The sequence below is a fragment of the Zea mays genome, chromosome 4 (genome assembly GCF_902167145.1).
Source record: "Zea mays cultivar B73 chromosome 4, Zm-B73-REFERENCE-NAM-5.0, whole genome shotgun sequence".
NCBI lineage: Eukaryota > Viridiplantae > Streptophyta > Magnoliopsida > Poales > Poaceae > Zea > Zea mays.
In genome coordinates this window covers 86,430,553-86,446,847 of record NC_050099.1, presented here as the reverse complement: position 1 = coordinate 86,446,847, position 16,295 = coordinate 86,430,553, and positions in this window count along the sequence as shown.

Sequence of the window (16,295 nt, the reverse complement as noted above, 5' to 3'; positions counted from 1 at the left end):
GTAGTGAGCTAAATGTCTTAGATTCGCGGAACTTGGATTGATTTGTAGCATACATGTGTTTATGCCTTTGATCATATTCCTTATGCATTTTGTTGCTTAATAATGGTGCTCAAGTTGTACAAACACTCCCTGGACCTCACAAGTCCGTTGCAAAGTGATGCACATGTTTAGGGGGAGATGTGTTACAACTTGACCCTTTGAGACTAACCCTGTGCTTGAGTTTGATGCTTTAGTCTTAAAGAAGGATTGAAAGGGAAAAGGTGGACTTGGACCATGCAAGACTTCCACTGCACTCCGATGAAAAGAGTAACTTTTCCAAGTTCATCTTTAAATTCTTATTGCCTATTTTGCTCTTAATTGAAGAATTTGGTGAGGCAATGAGGTTAAAGGGCCAAGATTGATCCTGTTTTGGTGCTTGATGCCAAAGGGGGAGAAAATAAAGGCCAAAGTGATAAATGGATCAGCTACCACTTGAGAGATTTTGAAAACAGTAGAATAGAGCTTTTGGTTTGTCAAATCTCTTTTGTTGTCTCTTTTGTCAAAAGTTGGCCTCTTGTGGGGAGAAGTATTGATTATGGGAAATAGGGGGAGTTTTTGGAATCTTGAATCAATTTTCTTTGGAAAACCTCTCTTGATGTCTCTACAAGTGGATTTGACTTAGAGATAGGATTTTGAGGTTGATTTGAAAAACAAACCAAGTGGTGGCAAAGGATGATCCATATATGCCAAATTGAATCAAAATAAATTTGAGTTTTTATTTGAAGTGATATTGCACTTGTTCTAGTTGCTTTATGTTGTGTTGGCATAAATCACCAAAAAGGGGGAGATTGAAAGGGAAATGTGCCCTTGGGCCATTTCTAAGTATTTTGGTGATTGAGTGCCAACACAAGTGCTTAAATGTGAATCTATACCCATGGATGGACATAGTACAAATCAAGAGTAAAGGTATGTTTCTAAGCCTTAGTACATTGTTTTGAAGACTAATATATTGTGTCTAAGTGCTTGAAACAGGAGAAATCGAGTCAAAGAAAAGTTGGCTGTGTACAGCCAAAAGGCTGTTCGGTCTGGAGCACCGGACTGTCCGGTGGTGCACCGGACAGTGTCCGGTGCGCTAGGTTGCCTCGAGCGAAGTGGCCGCTCTCGGGAATTCGCCGACGGCGTACGGCTAAAATTCACCGGACTGTCCGGTGAGCCAACGGTCGGCCGGGCCAACGGTCGGCCGCGGAATCCGTGCGCGACACGTGGCCGAGCCAACGGTCGGAAGGGGGCACCGGACTGTCCGGTGTGCACCGGACTGTCCGGTGCGCCAACGGCTCCCAGATCTGCAACGGTCGGCTGCGCCATTTAAGGAAAGAAATCGGGCACCGGACAGTGTCCGGTGTGCACCGGACTGTCCGGTGCGCCCGATGACAGAAGGCAAGATCAGCCTTCCAGAATTGCTCTCAACGGCTCCTAGCTGCCTTGGGGCTATAAAAGGGACCCCTAGGCGCATGGAGGAGCACACCAAGCATTCCTACAACATTCCTAAGCACCAAGACATCGATTCCACGCATTTGGTTCATTGTGATAGCATCTAGAGCTCTTGTTGAGTTGTGGACTCATTGAGTTGTGTTGCGAGCTCTTGTTGCGACTTGTGTGCGTGCTGTTGCTCTGATTTTGAGTCTTGTGTGCGTTGCTAGTTTCTCCCTTACTCCGTATTTCTTTGTGAATCTTAAGTGTAAGGGCGAGAGGCTCCAAGTTGTGGAGATTCCTCGCAAACGGGATATTGAAAGGCAAAGCAAAACACCGTGGTATTCAAGTTGGTCTTTGGACCGCTTGAGAGGGGTTGATTGCAACCCTCGTCCGTTGGGATGCCACAACGTGGAGTAGGCAAGCGTTGGTCTTGGCCGAACCACGGGATAAACCACTGTGTCATCTCTGTGTTTGATCTCTTGTGGTATTGTGTTTTGCTGAGACTCCTTTCTAGCCACTTGGCAATCATTGTGCTAACACTTAACAAGTTTTTGTGGCTATAAGTTTAAGTCTCTACAGGATCACCTATTCACCCCCCCCCCTCTAGGTGCTCTCAGTTATTCTTAGATCACTTGTTTTTCGTAATCCCACTCAAGTGCAACTAATCCGTGGAGACCCTAGATATAAATAGGTGTCTCTAGAGGAAGTGATTGGCAAGTTTGTGAGCTTTGAACTAATGATCAAAGACTCCAAACATATTGTCAACTTGGAGCAAGGTGCCACCTCCACACCCGAGGTGCAACCCATTGCATTCAAAGCACCAGAAGAGAAGAAGGAAGAGTCTACACCAAGTAGACTCCCAATCGATGCCTCCAAGCTCGACAACGAGGAGATGGCTCATATCATTAAGAGATTTCGACAAATCCTCAAACAAAGGAAGGGGAAGGACTACAAGCCCCATTCCAAGAGGGTTTGCTATAGGTGTGGTAAGTCCAGTCACTTCATTGCTAAATGTCCATATACAAGTGATAGTGACACGGATGATGACAAGAAAGGGAAGAAGAAGATGGAGAAGAAGAAGCATTACAAGAAGAAGGGTAGCGAGGCGCACATGGGACGGGAATGAGACTTTGACAAGAGCTCCACTGACTCCTCCTCCGACGAGGACGCCGCCAACATCGCCATCAACAAAGGCCTCCTCTTCCCCAACGTTGGCCACAAGTGCCTAATGGCTAAGGACGGCAAAAGGAAGAAGGTACACTCTTGAGATACCCCCAAATATACTACATCTGATGATGAGGGTAGCTCTAGTGATAATGAAGATAATTTAACTTCTCTTTTTCTAACCTAACTAAAGATCAAAAGAAAAAGATTAATGAATTAATAGAATCCATTAACGAGAAGGATGATCTCTTGGAATGCCAAGAGGACTTGCTCGTTAAGGAAAACAAAAAATTTGTTAAATGCTTATGCTCTAGAGGTAGAAAAATGTGAAAACTTGTCTAAAGAGCTTAGCATTTACAATGATTCAATTTCCTGTCTTAGAGATGAGAATGCTAGTCTAATTGCTAAGATAGAAGAATTGAATGTTTGCAATATTCCTGCATCTTCTGTTGAGCATTACACTATTTGCACTAGATGTAGAGATGTTAATATTGATGCTATGAATGATCACCTAGCTATGATTAAAGAACAAAATGATCACATAGCAAAATTAAATGCTAAAATTGTCGAGCATGAGTTAGAGAATGAAAATTTTCAATTTGCTCGAAGCATGCTCTATAATGGGAGACGCCCTGGCATTAAGGATGGCATTGGCTTCCAACAAGGGAGCCAAAGCAACACCAATCTTAGTACCCCCAAGAACAGACTGTCTAATGTTGTTAAGGGTAAGGCTCCCATGGTTCATGATAGAGAGGGTTACATTTTATTTCCTGAAAACTATCATGAGCACAAAATTAGGAGAATTCATGCTAGAAAACCTCTTACTATTTCTCATCATGCTTATATGTATCGGAATGGGGCTTCTAGCTCTAGGAATTCAACTCATATCAAAATGCCTAAAAAGAAAATTGTTAATGCATCAAATGAACATAGCATTTCATTTAAGACTTTTGATGCATCTTATGTGCTAACTAACAAATCAGGCAAGGTAGTTGCCAAATATATTGGGGGCAAACACAAGAGTCTCAAGACTTGTGTTTGGGTACCCAAGGTACTTGTTTCTAATGTGAAAGGACCCAAGACCGTTTGGGTACCTAAGAACAAGGCCTAAATTTGTTTTGTAGGTTTATGCATCCGGCGGGTCAAGTTGGATAACCGATAGCGGATGCACAAACCACATGACAGGGGAGAAAAGGATGTTCTCCTCATATGAGAAAAATAAAGATCCCCAAAGAACTATTACATTCGGGGATGGAAATCAAGGTTTGGTCAAAGGTTTGGGTAAAATTGCTATATCTCCTGACCATTCCATTTCCAATGTTTTTCTTGTAGATTCTTTAGATTACCACTTGCTTTCAGTTTCTCAATTATGTAAAATTGGCTACAACTGCCTTTTTACTGATATTGGTGTTACTGTCTTTAGAAGAAGTGGTGATTCAATAGCATTTAAGGGAGTGTTAGATGGTCTGCTATACTTAGTTGATTTTAATGATAACAATGCTAAAATAGATACTTGCTTAATTGCTAAGACTAATATGGCCTGACTCTGGCATCGCTGACTTGCACATGTTGGGATGAAGAATCTTCACAAGCTTCTAAAGGGAGAGCACATTTTAGGACTAACAAATGTTCATTTTGAGAAAGACAGGATTTGTAGCACATGTCAAGCAGGGAAGCAAGTTGGAGCTCATCATCCACACAAGAACATCATGACGACCGATAGGCTGCTTGAGCTACTCCACATGGATCTATTCGGCCCGATCGCTTACATAAGCATCGGTGAGAATAAGTATTGTCTTGTTATTGTGGATGATTATTCTCGCTTCACTTGGGTATTCTTTTTGCAGGAAAAATCTCAAGCCCAAGAGACCTTGAAGAGATTCTTGAGACGGGCTCAAAATGAGTTCAGATTGAGAATAAAAAAGATTAGAAGCGACAATGGAACAGATTCAAGAATTCACAAATTGAAGGATTTCTTGAGGAGGAGGGCATCAAGCATGAGTTCTCTTCTCCCTACATACCTCAACAAAATGGTGTAGTGGAGAGGAAGAATATAACTCTATTGGATATGGCAAGGACAATGCTTGATGAGTACAAAACTCCGGATCAGTTTTGGGCAGAGGAAATTAACACCGCCTGCTACTCCATCAACCGTTTATATCTCCACCGAATCCTCAAGAAAACATCATATGAACTTCTCACCGGTAAAAAACCCAATGTTTCTTATTTTAGAGTTTTTGGGACCAAATGCTTTATTCTTATTAAGAGAGGTAGAAATTCTAAATTTTCTCCTAAAGAAGTAGAAGGGTTTTTACTTGGTTATGACTCAAACACAAGGGCATATAGAGTCTTCAACAAATCCACTGGATTAGTTGAAGTTTCTTGTGACATTGTGTTTGATTAGATTAATGGCTCTCAAGTAGAGCAAGTTGATCTTGATGAACTAGATGATGAAGAGGCTACATGCGTCGCGCTAAGAAACATGTCCATTGGGGATGTGTGTCCAAAAGAATCCGAAGAGCCTACACAAGCATAAGATCAACCATCATCTTCCCTACAAGCATCTCCACCAACTCAAGATGAGGAAATGGCTCAAGAGGACGAGGATCAAGATCAAGACAATGAGCCACCTCAAGAGGAGGACCTTGATCAAGGGGGAGATGAAGATGATCAAGACACGGAACATGATCAAGAAATTCAGGATCAAAGACCACCGCACCCAAGAGTCCATCAAGCAATTCAAACAGATCACCCCGTCAACTCCATACTTGGTGACATTCACAAGGGGGTAACCACTAGATCTCGAGTTGCTTATTTTTGTGAACATTACTCTTTTGTGTCTTCTATTGAGTCATACAGGATAGAGGATGCACTAAGAGATCCGGATTGGGTGGTGGCAATGCAAGAGGCGCTCAACAACTTCATGAGGAATGAGGTATGCATTTTGTTCCATGTCCTGACCAAAATGTTGTAGGAACCAAGTGGGTATTCTGCAACAAACAAGATGAGCATAGTGTGGTGACTAGGAACAAAGTCTGACTTGTTGCCAAAGGTTACTCACAAGTCGAAGGTTTGGATTTTGATGAAACCTATGCACTCGTAGCTAGGCTTGAGTCAATTCGTATATTACTTGCCTATGCTACTTATCATGGCTTTAAGTTGTATCAAATGGACGTGAAAAGTGCCTTCCTCAATGGCCCTATCAAGGAAGAAGTATATGTTGAGCAACCTCCCAGCTTTGAAGATAGTGAGTATCCTTCTCATGTTTATAAACTCTCAAAGGCGCTTTATGGGCTCAAGCAAGCCCCAAGAGCATGGTATGAATGCCTGAGAGACTTTCTTATCACTAATGGCTTCAAAGTTGGAAAAGCTGACCCTACTCTCTTCACTAAAATAATTGCTAAAGACTTGTTCATATGCCAAATTTATGTTGATGTTATTATATTTTGGTCTACTAACAAGTCATCTTGTGAAGTGTTTAGTAAGATTATGATACAGAAATTCGAGATGTCTATGATGGGCGAGTTGAAGTATTTCCTTGGATTACAAATCAAGCAAGTCCAAGAGGGCACCTTCATCAGCCAAACTAAGTACATTCAAGATATACTTAAGAAGTTTGGAATGAAGAATGCCAAACCCATCAAAGCACCCATGGGAACAAATGGGCATCTCGACCTCGACACGGGAGGTAAATCCATAGATCAAAAGGTATATCGGTCGATGATATGATCTTTACTCTATTTATGTGCTTCACGATCGAATATTATGCTTTCTATATGCATGTGTGCAAGGTTCCAAGCAAATCCTAAGGAAGTTTACCTTAGGGCCATGAAAAGAATCATGAGATATTTAGTTTACACTCCTAAGTTTGGGCTTTGGTACCCCAAGGGATCTACCTTTGATTTAATTGGGTATTCCGATGTCGATTATGCTGGATGTAAAATTGACAGGAAGAGCACATCAAGGACTTGTTAGTTTCTAGGGAGATCCCTGGTGTCTTGGGCTTCAAAGAAACAAAACTTAGTAGCTCTTTCTACCACTGAAGCCGAGTATATTGCTGCAGGCCATTGTTGTGCACAATTACTTTGGATGAGACAAACCCTTAGGGACTATGGCTACAAGTTGAGCAAAGTCCCTCTCCTATGTGATAATGAGAGTGCAATCTGCATGGCGAATAATCCTGTTGAACACAGTCGCACTAAGCACATAGACATCCGGTATCACTTTCTAGATCACCAACAAAAGGGGAATATTGAAATTGCTTATGTTAGTACCCACAACCAATTAGCCGATATCTTTACCAAGCCACTAGATGAAAAGACTTTTAGCAAACTTAGGAATAAGCTAAATGTACTTGATTCTCGGAACTTTGATTGAAACATTGCACACATAGCTCATGCATATACTCTTGATCATATCTCTTTCATTTGGTACAAATGCATATTTCTTATTCTTATTATGCCAAGGTTAAGACTAATGTGATTTCAAGTGTATTTCTATGATTAGTCTTAAATTGAATGAGAAATGGAGTATTCGGCAAAGGCAAGGCTTCCACTCCAACTCTGGCGGTATCATTTATCCTTTGCCTTTACTCATGAAAATCTAAAGTGATATGACCTTTCACTCCTATCCATTAATTACCAAAGGAGAAGATAGGCCCCAAAATGGGAGAAATAAGAGCCCTAAAGATTCTTTGTTTTTGGCGATTAATGCCAAAGGGGGAGAAAGTATTTGGCCCAAAGCAAAAGGACCGCACCACCCATTTTCAAAATAAATTTCAATTGGTATTTCATTTGGTTTCAAAAATTTCAAATTGGTATAATTTCATTGGTATCTACTCAAAATTGGAAATTGTCGGTACCCTGAAACTAGGGTACCCCTTACTACTGTATGAAGACGTAGTACCCACGTGGCTATCTTTAGTCGCGTGGTAAAGGAGCTGTACGTGAGATCAGACCCTGACTCACCCCAGCCTCGGGCGACTACTCTGGGCTAGCAACAGCGTCTGACCCCACCACGTGGGTGGCTCCGGGACCGCCACGTGGCCAAAGAAATTGATATGCTAAAAGGCGTCAACAGTGAGTCTGGACCTCCATGGGAAAGGGCTGGACCCCTGGATATACAGTCCGGACCTCCAAGCTGGTCCGGGACCTCCACGTGTACGGGCCGGACCTCTAGAATGTGATCCGGACCCCATCTGTATGGGGTCCGGACCTCCCACAGTGAGGTCCCAAGACCTTACTTAAGGCCCAGGCGGGGGTCCGGAGCTGACACGTGTCCAGACCTGCTCTGGTGTGCTCTGGACCTATCCGCATATACTCCTGCTCCCTGCTCAGGCGGAGACCCGATGCTGCCACGTGGCGTACTGCGCGCGGCATAAGCCAACGGGTGGAACTCAGTCCACGATACATGGGCCGTGTAGTTACTCACCATTACTCCTGCATTACTCGTACGGTAACTGCCCATCAATGCAACATGGATTGCGGACATCAAGACTCCCGGTGATTGCTCAGGCGTTATTGGCATTAGTGAAAGGGAATTAGGCTTACACCTAGTTCCTAAATGATTTTGGTGGTTCAATTGCCCAACACAAATAATTGGACTAACTAGTTTGCTCTAGTCTATAAGTTCTACAGGTGCCAAAGGTTCACAAAAAGTCAATAAAAAGACCAAGAAAAGGGTTCAATAAAAAGAGCAAGGGATAACCGAAGTGTGCCCTGGTCTGGCGCACCGGACTGTCCGGTGTGCCACCGGACAGTGTCCGGTGCACCACCAGACAGTGTCCGGTGCACCAGGGGACTCCAAGCCCAAATCATCACCTTCGGGAATTCTCAGAGGCGCTTTGCTATAATTCACCGGACTGTCCGGTGCACCACCGAACAGTGTCCGGTGCTCCAGGGGAGAGCGACTCTGAACTTGCCAGCTTCGGATTTCCGCTCCGCTAAAATTCACCGGACATGTCCGGTGCACACCGGACTGTCCGGTGAGCCAGCGGAGCAACGGCTACTTCGCGCGCAACGGTCGACTGCAACACATTAAATGCGCGCCTGCGCGCGCAGAGGTCAGAGCACGCGCGGGTGGCACACCGGACAGTCTACATGACTTGTCCGGTGCACCACCGGACAGCCAGGCGGGCCCACAAGACAGAGCTCCAACGGTCGAACCCTAACGGCCGGGTGACGTGGCTCGCGCACCGGACACTGTCCGGTGGCGCACCGGACTGTCCGGTGCGCCCGTCGACTGCAGCCTTCACCAAATGGCTAGTTTGGTGGTTGGGGTTATAAATACCCCCAACCACCCCACATTCAAGTCATCCAAGTTTTTCACTTCCAACTACTTACAAGAGCTCTAGCATTCAATTCTAGACACACCCAAGTGATAAAATCCTCTCCCAATTCCACACAAAGCTTTAGTGATTAGTGAGAGAGATTTGTTGTGTTCTTTTGAGCTCTTGCGCTTGGATTGCTTCCTTTCTTTCTCATTCTTTCTTGAGATCAAACTCACTTGTAATTGAGGCAAGAGACACCAATAGTGTGGTGGTCCTTGTGGGAACTTTGTGTTCCAAGTGATTGAGAAGAAAAGCTCACTCGGTCCGAGGGACCGTTTGAGAGAGGGAAAGGGTTGAAAGAGACCTGGTCTTTGTGACCACCTCAACAGGGAGTAGGTTTGCAAGAACCGAACCTCGGTAAAACAAATCCGCGTGTCACACTCTTTATTCGCTTGCGATTTGTTTTGCACCCTCTCTCTTGGACTCTTTATTCGCCCTATTCACCCCCCTCTAGGCGACTTTCAATTAGTTATTCACATAATGTATTTTCTCCATTATGCTCCTAGGCCCACATGTCGGGGCTCAGTATCCTTGTATGTGCCTCCCTTAAACTATAAAAGGTAAGGCACACAGCGTTACAGGACAAGCTCACAAGTTCACACGCTCATACTCATACTCAATACAACATACACATAGTGGAGGTAGGGTATTACGCTCCGGCGGCCTGAACCACTCTAAACCTTCGTGTCCTCGTGTGTTCTTCGACCATCCGACAGACAGGCAAACGCTTAGGCCCCTCCTCATCTTAGGATTTAGGGCGGGTGCATTCCGCCACCCGGCCGATGGAATTCTTCCCACCGACATTTGGCACGCCAGGTAGGGGACTTTGGCATTAGGTTTTCGCTTGTTTTCCCGCTCGACACCATAGTCCAGATCGTCGAGCACCGCGACTTCATTCCCGAGGACATCCCGATGGAGGAAGAGGTTGCGTCTTCCATGCCACGGGCCTCCAACCGCCCTGCTCTTGGTGCTGCTGTTGTGCGCTCTACGCGGCAGCACACTCCTGCGCAGACATCCAGAGCGTCAAGGGCTGCACTTGGGGCCTTGTCTGCAGCCAGGGAGTTGCTACGCCACCCTCCTAGCTCCACGGCCTCGCCGGGGGCCATGAAGCAGTGGCGTGATGATGTCGACCGTCTACTCGGCATGGCGCATTCTGGCTCAGCTAGGCCTAGGCCTCGGTCATTCCGGCATCAACATGAGGCATCGACATCGGTGCGCTCACCTTCAGTGAAGGCCGCACCGACCGAGGACCTGTGGGCGGAGCTCAACCACCGGCGTGCGGGCGAGGATGCCCCAATTTCTTCGGAGAGACCTAAAGACCTGCGGGCAGAACTCAACCACAGGCGTGCGGGTGAGGACGCACGGGTCTCCCTGGAGAGGGCGCGTGAGCACCGGCTAAACTTCGAGGGTCGCAACCTCGACCAGGACTTCGCTCCGCTTGCACCATAAACTCCAAGGGGTGTCCGAACCCATACGAGTGTCCCATTGGTCGGCGTAGGCTGTGCTGCGCTAGCGGATCACCTTCACGCGTCGACTTGGTCACCCAAGTTTTGGCCACACCTGCCAGAGAAGTACGACGGTACATCAAACCCATCAGAATTTTTGCAGGTTTATGTCACCGCCGTTACGATAGTTGGTGGAGACACTGCTGTGATGGTGACCTATTTCCATGTAGCCTTGACCGGGCCGGCTCGGACCTGGCTCATGAACCTGACCCCGGGATCCGTCTATTCCTGGGAAGAGCTCTGTGCACGGTTCACAGCGAACTTTGCCAGTGCTTATCAGCAGCACGGTGTGGAGACTCATCTCCATGCCGTAAGACAAGAACCCGGGGAGACTCTCTGGGCTTTCATCGCTCGCTTCACCAAGGTACGCGGGACCATACCTCGCGTCTCCGATGCCTCTATCATCACTGCTTTCCGACAGGGGGTGCGTGATGAGAAGATGCTGGAGAAGCTGGCGACATACAACATGGAGACTGTCACCACGCTCTTCGCTCTGGCTGACAAATGTGGCAGAGATGCCGAGGGCCGTGCACGGCACTCGACACCATAGACCGGAGTTACCGAGACGGGTGGCTCGGGTCCCACTACCCAGGGCGGTAGCAAGAAGAAGAAGAAGAACCGCGGCCATGAGAGGCCGCAGTCTGCTGCTACGGTCGCCGCAGCCGCGACTGGGGGCCAGAACGAGCGCAACAAGCGCCCACGGCCATAGGGAGGTAACAGTGGCCTGTGCCCTGTGCACCCCAACAGCCACCACATCGCATCGGAGTGCCGCAAGATCATCAAGCTCGCAAAGCGCGTCAGTGAGCGACGCGAGCAGGCCTCCAGGGATGGTTCGCCACCTCGTCGCCGACCTGGCAAGGAGAAGGTCGACGAAGGTGACGCGGCTGCGGGAGAACGGGACCTTGGGTATCAGTCACTTGAGGGGGTCCTGAAGGATGTTTTCACTGAAGATTCGGACTCTGGTGATGACAATGACCGCCGCAAGAAGCTGTACATCATGTACGATGGGAGCTGGGAGCTCACCTCCCGCAGGAACGTCAAGTCCCTACGCCGATAGGTTCTTTCGGCGGTCCCAGGGGTCCCGAAGGTTGCTCCACATTAGCGGTGGAGGAGCACCACTATCTCCTTCAGGGCATCCGACTGCCCCAACAACATGGCAGGAGCCGGTATATTACCGCTCATCACTGCCCCTGTCATCACCAACATGAGGCTGCACCATGTTCTGATTAACGGTGGGGCTAGACTCAACGTCATCAGCCATGCTGCATTCAAGCAGCTGCAGATCCTAGGGTCCCGGCTGGGACCCTCTCATCCATTCTCCGGAGTGGGCCCACAGCCGGTGTATCCCCTTGGGAGCATCGCACTCCTGGTAACATTCGGGACCGAGGAAAACTTCCGCACAGAGAACATCCAGTTTGACGTCGCGGAGGTTAACCTCCCCTTCAATGCCATCATTGGCAGGCCAGCCCTATACCGATTCATGGCCATTGCCCATTACGGGTATTTGGTACTCAATATGTCGTCCCCAGCTGGGGTCCTCACCGTGCGGGGCGACCGTGCCGCTGCACTTGCGGCTGTCGAGAAGCTGCACGCCCTGGCGGCAGAGACTGCTCGCCCGGACGACAGAGGGAGGGACCCCTCGACTTCCGGTACCAAGGCGCCTTCTAAGGTGCCAAAGGTACAGCCATCTGGAGCAGACGGTGGACCCATCAAGGCCATCCAGATCGGCGCGAACTCCTCCCGGACCACCCGCATCATGGGCAATCTGGAGCAGAAATAGGAACTCGCGCTCATCGCCTTCCTCCAGGCAAATGTCGATGTTTTCGCATTGGAACCATCGCAGATGCCTGGGATCCCCAGGGAGGTGATTGAGCACCATCTGAAGATCCACCCTGACGCCAAACTGGTGAGTCAGAAACCTCGCAGACAGTCCGTAGAGCGGCAGGACTTCATCCGTGAGGAGGTCCGGAAGCTGCTTGATGCTGGCTTCATCGAAGAGGTTCATCACCCCGTATGGCTGTCCAACCCAGTCATCGTTCCAAAGGCGAACGGGAAGCTTCGGATGTGCATCGACTACACCAGCCTTAATAAGGCTTGTCCTAAGGACCCGTATCCACTTCCACGCATAGATCAGATCGTGGATTCTACCTCTAGGTGCAACCTTTTGTCTTTCTTAGATGCTTACTCTGGATTCCATCAGATCCAGATGGCTAGGGAAGATAGGAAGCATACCGCTTTTGTAACAGTGGATGGGCTTTACTGCTATGTTGTAATGCCCTACGGTCTAAGAAACGCCTTACCGACATTTGTACGGGCGATGAGTAAGACCTTCGAGGACCTGATTAGGGACAGGATAGAGATATATGTCGATGACATCGTGGTCAAGACTAAGAGGGGGTCGACTCTGGTGGAAGACCTGACCCTGGTCTTTGACAAGCTGTGGGCGACGCGCACGAAGCTGAACCCGGACAAGTGTGTCTTTGGTGTCTCCGTAGGGAAGTTGCTGGGATTCCTGGTTTCCCACCAAGGCATTGAGGCAAACCCAGAGAAAATCAGGGCAATTGAGGCGATGAGGCCTCCGTCCCGGATCAAGGATGTCCAGAAGCTTACGGGGTCCCTAGCCGCTTTTAGCCGCTTCATCTCGCGGTTGGCTGAGAGGGCGCTACCCTTCTCCAAGCTCCTATGGAAGTCTGGCCCATTCTCTTGGACCGAGGAGGCAGAGCAAGCCTTACAAGAATTGAAGTAGCACCTTGTATGCCTACCGATACTGGTAGCTCCGAAGCTAGGGGAGCCATTGTACTTGTACATTGCAGCGGCTGCAGAGGCGGTGAGCATGGTGTTGGTCGTCGAAAGGACAAAGCAACACTCCCAGGGGAGTCAGGAGGTTCCCCTAGGAGAAGGTGGTGGTCTGACCGCCATAGACCTTGAGGGCCTGGGGCCACTCGTAGGGGTCCGGACCATACAGAGGTCGGTCTACTACGTCAGCGAGGTCCTCCATGAGGCGAAGGCTAGGTACCTTGAGACGCACAAGCTGCTCTATGCTGTGCTTGTTGCATCCAGAAAGTTGCGTCACTATTTCCAGGCACATAGGGTTGTGGTGGTGACCTCCTTCCCGTTAAGGGCCATCCTCCACAAATCTAATGCCATAGGCAACATCGCCAAGTGGGCCGCGGAACTTGCAGAGTTCCAACTCGACTTCTAGCCTCGCCACGCTGTCAAGAGCCAGGTCCTGGCTGACTTCATCGTGGAGTGGACCCCTCCCCCGAGTGCTCTAGGGTGTCCGGATCCCGATTCGGACCCCACACCTGCGGAGCCTAGGGTCCCGATCTTCATCGAGCCCCACTGGACGCTCTTCTTTGACGGGTCCACCCGCCAGCAAGGTGGTGGTGCTGGAGTGGTCCTCGTCGATCCAAGTGGAGATCAAGTCAAGTACATGGTGCACCTCGAGTTCAAGGCTACCAACAACATGGCAGAGTACGAGGCGCTGATCTTCGGCTTGTCTGCAGCCCTGTCCCTAGGGATCCGCCAGCTCCTTGTGAAGGGGGACTCCCAACTGATCATCAAGCAGGTCCGCGAGGAATGTAGCTGCAACGAGACCAGGCTCGCAGCCTATCTCCTCCACGTGAGGAAACTGGAAAAGGACTCCACGGTCCTGGAACTGCAACATGTTCCTCGGGCTAACAACTCAGCGGCAGATGAACTCTCCATGAGGGCATCTACTTGGGCACCCATGCCCAAGGGTGTCTTTGAAAGACAGCTGCTGAGACCTACCGCCCAGCCTGCCGAACTGGGTGAAGGAGGCGAGACTAGCCCCTCGAAGCTAGCGGTCCCAGTGGTGTTCCATCCGCAGGGTCCACCAAGGCTTGTGTGTGCTACAGCGGGTCCTGCCAACCTTGTAGCGCCATAGCCAGTGTCTCAGAGTGGTCTCGATGCATGGATCTCCGAGATCCGGGACTACCTGAAAGAAAACGTCCTTCCTGAAGACCATGTAGCCGCAGAGCGCATAGTGCGGTTGGCTAAGCGATACATGGTGGTAGAAGGGAATCTCTACCGCCGTGGCGCCAACGGCATTCTCATGCGGTGCATTACCCAGGAGGAGGGCCGCGAAGTACTCACGGAGATCCATGGAGAAGAGTGCGGAAGTCATTCAGCATCCCACACACTGGTTGGTAAGGCCTTCCGGCATGGCTTCTACTGGCCAACTACTCTCCAGGATGCAGCTGAGATGGTAAAGTCCTGCGAAGCATGTCAATTCCATGCAAAGTAGATACACACACCGGCTTAGGCTCTGCAAATGATTCCACCCTCCCGGCCATTCGCTGTATGGGGGGTGGATATCCTGGGACCATTTCCCAGGGCTGTCGGCGGGTACCGTTTCCTCTTTGTTGCCATCGATAAGTTCACAAAGTGGCCAGAGGCTACCCCTATGGTCAACATCACCCAAGGTGCTGCTGTTACTTTCCTCAAGTCAATTGTCTGCAGATTTGGGGTCCCAAGCCGTATCATTATGGACAACGGGACCCAGTTCAGAAGTTGGCTCTTCCAAGAATATTGCGAGGGCATCGGCACCCAGCTCTGCTTTGCGTCTATGGCACATCCCAAGAGCAACGGCCAAGCTGAGAGGGCAAACGCAGAAATCATTAGGGGACTCAAGACACGCACCTATGACTGCTTGAAAAAGCATGGTGCAAATTGGGTCAACGAGCTTCCATCCGTACTTTGGGGGAACCGGACCACACCCAGCCAAGCTACCGAGGAGACCCCGTTCTTCCTGGTCTACGGGGCCGAAGCCTGCCTTCCCCCGGAAATCATTATGGGCTCCCCATGGGTCCAGGCTTTCGATGAGTCTATGCAGGAATAGGTACGGCGTGAGGACGTGGAATTCATCAACGAGCGCAGATGGCGAGCGGCGATCTGAAATGCACGGTACAACCAAGCGCTCAGGCGCTACCACCAACGGTTCGTGCATAGTAGGGAGCTCAGGGTCGGGGACCTAGTCCTAAGGCGAGTACTGAACCAAGAAGGGCTCCACAAGCTCTCCCCTGGCTGGGAGGGACCCTTCAAGGTGACAGAAATATGCCGACCCGGGTGTGTCCGCCTTGTCACGACTGAAGGAGTGCCTCTTCCCAATCCTTGGAACATAGAGCATCTCCGTAAGTTTTACCCATAAAAGCAACACTGGGGAATTCAGTTTTCTTCCTTTCTAACTAGGTTGCGCATATATGTACGTCAATCCGGTGAGGTCCGCCCTCATAAACCCGGTCTGTTAGCCTACACTCATGTATATCAAGTTATAAGGAAAAGATTCATCCCCAGATTTGTTTTTATGATGGTTCGTTCTACTTCAATTTACGACCATTATTTTTTATCTAACCCACTCATACGGTTTCCCACCCTTGCTGGTATGTTGACATCCGAATTGAGTAGCCAGGCTTGCAGTTTAGGACCCCTCTACAAAGGCAGGGGGGTCCGGCAGCCTGGGGGCAGTTCTAGAGAATGGGCGCTCGTTCCCTGGGGTGGTACGGAGCTGTGTAGCTGCTTAGCTTGGTTCTGTAGCCTAATCCTGCACGCTCCACCACTCTGTGATGGGTATCCTAGTATTTGGAACTATAGTCCTGTGGGTCCGACAACCTGAGGTCTGGTTCTAGAGAATGGACACTCGTCTCCTGGGGTGGTCCGGAGCTATGTAGTCGCTTAGCCTAGTTCCGTACCCTAGGCCTGCATGCTCCACCACTCTGCGATGGGTGTCCTAGCATTTGGAACTGTGATCCAGGGGGTCCGGGCATACGACTTGGCTTCCTAGGCTAAATCCTGTAGGTCCTGTTGCATGAATCAAAGGATAAAAG